At 36.4% G+C, this 9,689-nt stretch overlaps 1 non-coding gene across 1 annotated transcript; it reads right to left on the bottom strand.

The window, feature by feature from the left end:
* Positions 1-1,746: 1,746 nt before the first annotated feature.
* Positions 1,747-1,932, bottom strand: LOC123631004. Its single transcript, XR_006732911.1, has one exon. It is a non-coding gene; the product is annotated as a U2 spliceosomal RNA (small nuclear RNA).
* Between the last annotated feature and the right edge of the window lie 7,757 nt (positions 1,933-9,689).

The raw sequence follows: 9,689 nt of genomic DNA, 5'->3' as shown, positions 1-9,689 counted from the left end.
GGTCTAATTTATCTTCCACTCAACACTACTTCAGATACATCTTCTCTTCTCTGGGAAAATACCCTTATTGCCCCAGAATGATCTCTCAGTGATGTATCTTCTGCATTTCCTGATTATCTCAGATTTATTCTTTGCATCCTTTGTTTGTTCTTGGTCCTCCAAAACTGTGGCACCCAGCAGAGCACGCAGTATGTGATCTCACCAGCACGGAGGACACTGGAATGACGCATGCTCTTTCTTCATCCGGATGTCACTGTTCTCATGCAGATCAGATCACAGCAGTTTGTTCAGCAGCTGGATTATGCTGTCGGCTCATGCAAAGATTCTGTTCAGAACTTTATCAGGTCTCTCTCCATTTTTGTTTTGAACAGCTGTACATAATTTTTTAAAGCCCAAATAGAGGAAGTTACATATATTAACTAATAAGTTTCTTGATGTTGGTTTTGGTCAGTGCTTCCAGCATAATGAGGGAGATTTTTTGAGTCTGAATTCTGCTTCCAGCTGTCGTCTGCATACCATCTGAACCTTCTTCTAAACGACTTGAAAATGGTGACTAAGGCAGGACCAAAGATAGAGGCATGTGACGCCATCTTTCATAACTCTAAATAATTTTATAACCCATCCTGGATTTGTCAACGAATCCCCACACTATGAAAAAAACTTAGTTCACATACAGTAATACATACCTCCCCTCCAGTTTCCAAATTTTAGTCAAAAATGTACTGTTATAATTTTAAATAATAAACTGAAATCTTTTTCTTGATAAAATAAGCTTAGAGATATTTCTTGATTTCCCCATTAGGTAAAACATATAAATGTACATTATTAGCAATCCTTCCTCTTTTCTTCTCTGTATTCCTAATTGTATTAATTTATGCAGCCCATAGCTGAGGGCTAAACAGCCAACTGCAAGGGGTCCCATTCATTCATAGTCATCATAGGTTTGCATAGTTACTGCAGTAAAGTGTCTAGAGAAAGCGGTGTCATTTTGTAGTTCACACAAAAATACAGTTTGGGCTGAGAATAAAGAAGATTGATAAATTTTATACATTATATTCTGCAACTATAATGAAGTGTTTTGTCTATATGTCTATTCTAAAACCTGAAAACCAATAAAATATAACAACTTTATGTATTTATTCACTGTATAACTATACAGTGTAATATCTTTCTGGAAATGGAGATGCCTATGTGACTAGAGCTCTGCTTGCCTACGGTCCTAAGTATAAAGGTCAAAAGAATTGTCTTTTCTTATATACCTTCACTTAGTTCAAAATCATGTTACGGGCCTGTTGTGGTGGCTCACGCCTATAATCCTAGCACTCTGGGAGGCCAAGGCAGGAGGATTGCTTAAGGTCGGGAATTTGAGACCAGCCTCAGCAAGAGTGAGACCCCCATCTCTACTAAAAATAAAAAAAAGAAATTAGCCAGACAACTAAAAATAGAAAAAATTAGCAGGGTGTGGTGGTGGGTGCCTGTAAGTCCCAGCTACTCTGGAGTCTGTGGCAGGAGGATCGCTTGAGCCCAGGAGTTTGAGGTTGCTGTGAGCTAGGCTGACGCCATGGCACTCTAGCCCAGGCAACAGAGCAAGACTCTGTCTCAAAAAAGCATGTTACATTTCAGTTTGCTTCATATTTTTTCTCTTTCCTCATTTTTAATTTTCTTTATTAAGGTATAATTTATATATGGTAATATTCACCCTTTTAAATGTATAGTTTTGAGTTTATTTTTTTTCAAACACCTGGGTGGGAGTACACTGTTCCTTGAGATACTGTAATACCAGGTTGATGTGGGGACGAAGCAAGCTCCTATTCCATCTTCCTCCTCCAAAAATCCATTTAATATGTTGTTTTGAATAGAGGACATATCAAATATTAAACTGGTTAAGAACAGATACTATGCTGAATCTTAGCAAAAAGGCTGAGAAGCAACAATTTTGTGCATATTTTACTAACTCAGATATCCCTGTAGTAATGACCAAAATCAAAAGAAGTAATTTCATTACTCCTCAAAATTTCTGTGTTCTGTAGTCAGCACCACCCTCTCCCCAGCCTCTGATAATCCCTGATCTGTGTACTATCCTTAGGGATGTACTTTTTCTAGATTGTCATATATTATGTGTAATATGTAACCTTTTGACTCTGCCTTGTTTCACCTGGCATTATGCATTTGAGATTCATCCATTTTATTAATTGAGTCAATAGTTTTGGTTGTTTTAGTTTTCCAAGTAATATCTTTCGATTGTACCCAAGTTTTTCTTACCTATTCACAAGTTGAAAAATATTTGCATTTGGATTTTTTTGTCATTCCAAATAAAGCTGTTATGAGGATTCATGTATAAGTATGTGGATATATACCTTCATTTCTTTTGGGTAAATTGAGGTTGATGGGTTGTATGATGTGTATTGTTTACAGTAAATTGCTTGACTGTTGTCCAAAGCGGTTGTACCATTTTGCATGCCCAATACAAACTCTTATGAGAATTGCAGTTGTTCTGTAACTATCCTGGCAGTTGGTATTGTCCCTTTTTTCAATTGTTGTCATTCTAGTAGGTGTGAAGTACTATCTCATTATGGTTTTAATTTGTATTTCCTTAATGATTAATGAGGTTAAACATACTTGTACATACTTATTTGACATTCTCATATATTCTTTGAAGTGTCAGAATCTTTCTCCATCTTTTTGGCAGGGGTTGTTTGTTTTCTTATTATTTAATGAGTTTTGGGAAGTCTTTATGTATTCTGGACACAAGTCATTTATCAGATACGTGATTTGTAAATATTTGTAAATATTTTCTTCCAGTTTGTGGCCTTTTTCATTGTCTTAACAATGTCTTTTGAATAGCAGAAGTTCTTAATTTTGATGAAGTCCAGTTTATCTATTTTTTTCTTTTATGGATCATGCTTTTGGAGTTGGAAAAATCAATTTTGTATATAGTGCTAAGTATAAGATTGAGATTTTTAAAAAATGAGAATATGCAGTTGTGCTAGAACCATTTGTTAAAAAGACTATTTTTTTCCTCCATTAAGTTTGCCTTTGCGTCTTTGTTGAAAGTCAGTTGACCATATATGTGTGAATCTATTTCTGTATTCTTTGTTTCCTAGATCTATTTTTAAGTCTTTATGCCAGTGCCACACTTGTGCTATTGTAAATGATATTAAAAAAAAATTCTAACAGTTCACTGACTGTACATAGATGTGACTGATCTTTGTATATTTAGTTTGTATTTTCTGACCTTGCTGAACTCACTTGCTAGTTCTGGTAGCCTTTTTGGAATTTTCTTCATAGACAATAATGTCATTTGTAAATAAGGGCAGTTTTATTTGTTTCTTTGTGATCTGTATATCTTCTATTTCTTACTGCACTGGCTAACTTCAGTATTATGTTGAATATGAGTGGTGAGAATGGGTTTCCTTTCCTTGTTTCTGAGCGTAGGGTAGTCAATCTTATTAAGTAGATATTAGTTCCTTATTAGCTATTAATAGAATTTCTGTAGATGTTTTCTGTCATGTTAAGAAAGTTCTCTTCTATCCTAGTTTTCTCAGTGTTATTTTTAATCATGAACAGTATTGGATTTTGTCAAATACATTTTCTGCATCTACTGTGATGATTATATTTTTCTTCTTTAACCTATTGATATTGCTAGTTACACTGATTTTTAAATGTTTAACCAGCTTTGTATTACCATGGCATACCATGTTTAGTCATGAAAAGTTTATATATTTTTTATTATTGTTAGATTGATTTGATAAAATGTTAAATTAGTTTCTGCATTTATGATGGGTACTTAGTATAGTTTTCTTGTAATTTCTTTGCCTGCTTTTGGTATTAAAATAGTGTTCACTTCAGAATGAGTTGGGAAGTATGCATCCATCATCTTCAATTTTATGGAAGAGTCTGTGTAGATGTGGTAGGTATTTAATAGTATTTCTTCCTTAAATGTTTGGTAGAATCTATCAATGCAACAATCTGGGCCTGGAATTTTCTTTCTGGGAAAGTTTTTAACTACAATTTCAATTTTTTGTGTTAGATGCAGGGCTATTTAAGTTATCTGTTTCTTCTTGAGTGACCTTCCACAGTTTGTATCTTTGAATGAAATTTTTCATTTAATCGAAGTTGTTAAATTTATTGGCATAAAGTTTTCATGATGTTCTCCTTTGGCATTGCAATCCCTTCAGACTCTGAAAGCACTTTTCTGCTTCCTGATGCTGGTAATTTGGATTTTCTTTTCTTTACAGGGTCAGTCTGGTGAGAGTTTTGTCCATTGTTCTTTAAAAAAAAAAAAATCAGTCTCGGTTTCATTAATTTTCTATATTTTTCTGTATTCTACATCATTTTTTGCTCTTTATTGTTTCTTTCCTTTTGCTTTCCATTTAATTTGCTCTTCTTTTCCTAACTTTTTCCAATTTTTTTATTTTAAAATACACATAAGATTTGCCATGTTGTCCATTTTTGAGCGTACAGTTTGGTGATATTAAAGATATTCATAATGTGCAACCATCACCACTACCCATCTCCATAACTTTTTATCTTCCAAAACTGAAACTGTATGCATTAAACAGTAACCCTCCACGCTCCCCCTTCTCCCAAGCCCCTGGCAAGCACGTTCTACTTTCTGTCTCTATGATTTTGACTACTCTAAGTAGCTCATATAAGTCGAATCATAAAGTATTTTTCTCTTTGTGGCTGGTTTATTTCACTTAGCTTTGAAGGGAATCAGAATATTTTTCCCCAAAATATATTTCTTTGACATATTTTGAGGTGGCTGCCACAGGTCCAGGAGACAGAAGTAACATTGCAAAGCTGTCTTTTGTAGAGGGCGTTGTGCATCTGTAGAGAATCTGCATTGAGGCATCCAGGCCTTCTCTAGTCTCATCTAGGAAAAATAACTGAGTCTGACACTTTTAAAGGCCTGAAAAGAAACATTTACCCATCTGTTCCTTCTGAGAGCTGCTGCCGCTGCCTGTGAGGTTTCATTTACATAACAAGACCATCTTTGCTAGACAAATCTCTTCCTTTCTCCCTTCCTTAACCTGTCTTGCCACAAAATCTGTTTTTGGCCACGCTCTGAGCCTGTATTCTTTCTGTTACCTCGAGATGGTATATTAGCCTCTCTACCCCATTGCAGCCTTCATCCTGATGGCTCCCCTATATACACGTTAAATAAATTTCTATGTTTTTTCTCCTGTTCATCGGTTTGCCTCATGTTAGTGATTTTTCAGTGAACCTTTAGAGAGCTAAAGGTCTTGGTCTCTACAACATGATGCTTTCAAAGTTCATCCATGTTGTATCATATGTCAGAATTTCCTTCCTTTTTAAAGTTGAGTAACTGTCCATTGTGTGTATATAGCAAATTTTACTTATCCATTCATGCACTGATGGACATTTGACTTCCATGTTTTAGCTATTGGGTATAATCCTTCTACGAACATGGGTGTGCAAATATCTCTTTGTGTCTTTCATTTGTTTTAGCTATATACCTAGAAGTTGAATTTGCAGTATCATATGGTAATTCTGTTCAATTTTGAGGACTCACCATACTGTTTTCCATGACAGCTGTACCATTTTATATTTTCACAGTGCACAAGAGTTTGAATTTCTCCATGTCCTTGTCAATACTTTGTTTTCCCTAGAGTTTTTAATTTCAGTTTTTGTGTTGGTTGTTAGCTCATTATTAAATTTTGTTTTACTTTATGTTTTGAGACGGGGTCTCACTCTGTTGCCCAGGCTAGAGAACAACTGTGTCATGATAGCTCATGGTGACCTCAAGCTCCTAGGCTCAAGCAATGCTCCTTCTTCAGTCTCCTTTGTAGCTGGGACTACAGGCGTGCTCACCACACCTGGCTAATTGTTTCTATTTTTAGTAAAGATGGGGCCTCACTCTTGCTCAGGGTGGTCTCCAACTCCTGAGCTCAAGTGATTCTCCCCCCTTGGCTTCCCAAAGTGCTAGGATTACAGGTGTGAGCCACGGGCTGGTCTTATTAAATTTTAAATGAGATATTGGTTAAAGTTACTTTCTTAAAGACTTATTTCTAAGACTGTTACTGCACAACCAGGTTCATTTCCCACTGCCCAAGAGGAAGCCAATAGACTGAGACAGAGGTGTTACAGCAGAGAAAAGGTTTAATATTACAGGCACCGTGCCAAGGGGATAGGAGAAATTTCTCAAATCCATTTCTCTGAAAATTTGGGAGAAAATGGTTTTTAAAAGACAGTTTGGCAGGCAAAAGGCTAGGCAGTTGGGTCTGCTAATTGGCTGGGTTCCAGGTGGGACCCATAGGGGTAGAAATTGTTTTCTTTGCTCAGTTGGTTCTTGGGTGGGGCTCACAATACCAGTTGAGTCAGTTCCTTAGTATGGGCCACTGGTCTGGGTGGATCATCCATCCACTGGAATGCAGGGCCTGGAAGATATATCAAAAACTCTAGCCTTAGGTTTCACAGGGGTGATGTTATCTATGGGGAAAGTTAAGGATCTTTATTACCAACAGCTGTGTGTGATTCTTGAGTAGCAATTGTAGGAAAGCAAACAAGGGGACAGTGGCTGGTCATTATCATTATTTCTAGCTATGCCTGTGCCTTGCAGAGTTTTAGGCCCTTACCATGGTTCTTGCCTTGCACCCTTTTATTAATTTGTAAAGGGTGGTTTTCAGACTGCTCTGACTTACTCCAGTTTAGACCGACTATCTAAATTTCTAAGGTCTATAGTTCAGTTTTTTCCGATTTGTGGGCTTTCTGGCCCTCTCATTCTCTGTGGTTATGTCCATAGCTTCTTGGATACCTTGTCTTCCTTTATTCTAAAATTCTAATTTCATTTGCTGGAATACATCATCAAGTAATTTTGTTAGAAACTGTACATAGGAAATAACTTTGAGTCCTTAAGTGTCTGAATTTTCTCTGCTCCTGTTCTAATTACATCATAAGGAAAATTAGTCTCCAGAGTGCCAGCACCCGTAGTAGGGGATCGATCTTCCCCAGTTGGTCAGTATACTTTTTTTTAAAAGAACATGTCTTCCTTTTTAACCTGGGTATGAGTGCTATGCTCCTGGTCTTCCCTAAGCTTAATGGCTATGTGCAGTTATTTCTAATGGCTATTTAACAATCCATTATTTATTTAAGTATCAGTGAACATTTAGTTTTTTTGTTTGTTTGTTTTTGAGACAAGGTTTTACTGTGTTGCCTGGGCTAGGGTGCAGTGGCATTATCACAGCTCACTACAACTTCAAACACCTGGGTTCAAGTGATCCTCCTGCCTCAGCTTCCCAAGTAGCTGGGACTACAGGTGTGCACCATTGTGCCTGGCTAATTTTTACATTTTTGTAGAGATGAGGTCTCCCTATGTTGCTCAGGCTGGTCTTGATATCCTGACCTTAAGTGGTCCTCCTGCCTTGGCCTCCCACATTTAGATTTTTTTAAAAAAAATTTCTTCTTCTTAGAAATAATTCTATGATGAGCATTCTTACCCTTGGTTACTTAATTAGAGCAAACTCTCATATAGGGATTACTATGTACCAGTATCTGTCTGTCTACTTTACATATATTAACTTATTTATTCCTACGATAACTCCAGGGACATTGTTTACTATTGTTATGTCTGTTTTTACAGATAAGGAAACTGAGGCACAGGCATGTTAAAGGCCTTGCACAAAGTTTATAAATGGCAAAATTAGGATTTGAACTCAATCAGTTTGGCTTCTGAGTCCCTGCTCTTAACACTTACACTGTTAGTTCCTTAACATAAATCCCTGGAGGTGGAATTGAGGAGTCACAAAAAGGGGGTCCCATTTTTATTAAGAAAAGAAAGTTCTCCTGGTAATTATTTACTTGGCCCTTAAGAAGCAGAACTATAGTGGCGATGTAATCTGAGGTTTTAAGTTTCATGATGAAAACCCAGAGATTGGCTTAAGGTTGGCTCAGTGGGATTCTAGGTGCCAAAGGACCAGCTCTGAGAGTTGAAGGAATCCTATCCGTTTACAGTTCTGCAGTGGAAAATTGCTTTCTCTGCCAGCAGAAGTCAATTTTATCATCTTTGTCTTGGAGGGAGCTTTATGTTGTCTTGTCTATTCCTTAGAGAGAGGGAGGAAAAAATAAGCAGAATAAAAAAATGAGGTTAGCTACGGCCTTTCAATTGCACCATGCTGAAAGTGGTGTTTGGAATACATCATCTGAGCTCATGCTTATAGATGTCTTTTTAAAAGTGTAACTCACTTTTTGTTTAAAAAAAGTGCTAATGTTTTTAGAGAAGTTGAACCCAAGGCAGGGGAAGGAATATTAACGTATAAAAGCCAAAGGACTGTTGGAACACACTGCTAGTGATCTGATGTTTTATGCTGAGATAATGTGGTCATTTAAAGAAAGTTTATTGCTGAATAGAAGCTGAATTTGCCTTTTTTTTTTTTTAGAGGAGAAATAGAGGAAGTTTTGAATGATTATTATTTATTCATTACAATTTTTGCTGCCAGATTTCTGCATGCCAAGGGAGGAAACTTTCAGAAGCTGATGGTACAAAGAACGTGGCAATTACTTAAAAATTGTTGCTGTATCTTTTTATTTGATATCAGCCAATTGGTAGCAGTAGGATGTTACTGAGGCTGAAGGAAAAGGGAATAATCAGCACATTTCAGCAATTAAATAGCCACTTGGAAGGGTTAGCGTTTAAAAAGTGTGCAAATTAAGATTCCCAAGAAAGTGCACTTCCGAGGAAGCAGTCATGACCTGGAATACCACCACCAACCTCAATCTTTTCCTTAGTTGCTGAGTTGCAACTGAGTTGTGGTTAAACATAGGGACCCAAGTTTTTGTTTTTTGAGAGACTCTTTCCAGAGGCGTGCATGGGAATAAAGAGAAGAGAACATCAGATATTCTTGAAGAACAGAAAGAAGAAGACGAGCTTTATTCTGCAGGGCCAGAATCACCAATGTGATAAGGGTAGTGATAACAGCACATTGGGATTCTCAGTATTCGTTTCCTTTTAATGAATTCCTATCTCCATTGCCACTTGTATCAGAAAAAAATTTGCATAGAATCATACTCCCCTAAGTAGTGAAACAAACCTCAGTGTATTGTTTCCTTGGGATATTTAAAACCTAATAACAAAAGTATTAAGCCAAAAAAATAGTTGAAGGTAAGAAAATTTTGGGAAAAATAAGTTGGCCCACTAAATGTCAAGATTTGTTTACTTTAGCTTTTATTGTAAGGCATATTGGTGTCGGTACAGACAAGTAGATCAGCTGAATTTAATAAATCAATGAATAGACCTGCAATTGCATGGAAATTTGATATGTAACAAATGGTATTCTAAAGGCATATGCAGCAGACACCAGAATCAATTGAAGATCTAAATTTGGAAAGCAGAATTTAGAATACAATCAGCTCAGCTTTATGACTTTAGGATAGAGAAGAGTTTCTTCATACAAAAAGTATAATTCAGGGGGGAAATATTGGATAATGTCAGGTATATCCAAATTAAAACCCGATTTTTATCAAAATATACACAATAAAAATCAAAAGACAAGCCACAAACTGAGAGATATGTAATGCATGTAACTGATGAAAGAACAGTATCCCCAGTATATTAAAGAACTCTTATAAACCATCAAGACGAACAACTCAGTAGAGAAGTGAGCAAAAGATATAAACAGGCAATTCTCAGAATCAGACAATTGAGTGGCCAATAACCTCTGACCAAAATG

Source organism: Lemur catta, chromosome 1 (assembly GCF_020740605.2).
Source record: "Lemur catta isolate mLemCat1 chromosome 1, mLemCat1.pri, whole genome shotgun sequence".
Classification (NCBI taxonomy): domain Eukaryota; kingdom Metazoa; phylum Chordata; class Mammalia; order Primates; family Lemuridae; genus Lemur; species Lemur catta.
Note: the sequence above shows the minus strand (reverse complement) of the source record. Positions and strands in the feature narration are given on the sequence as shown.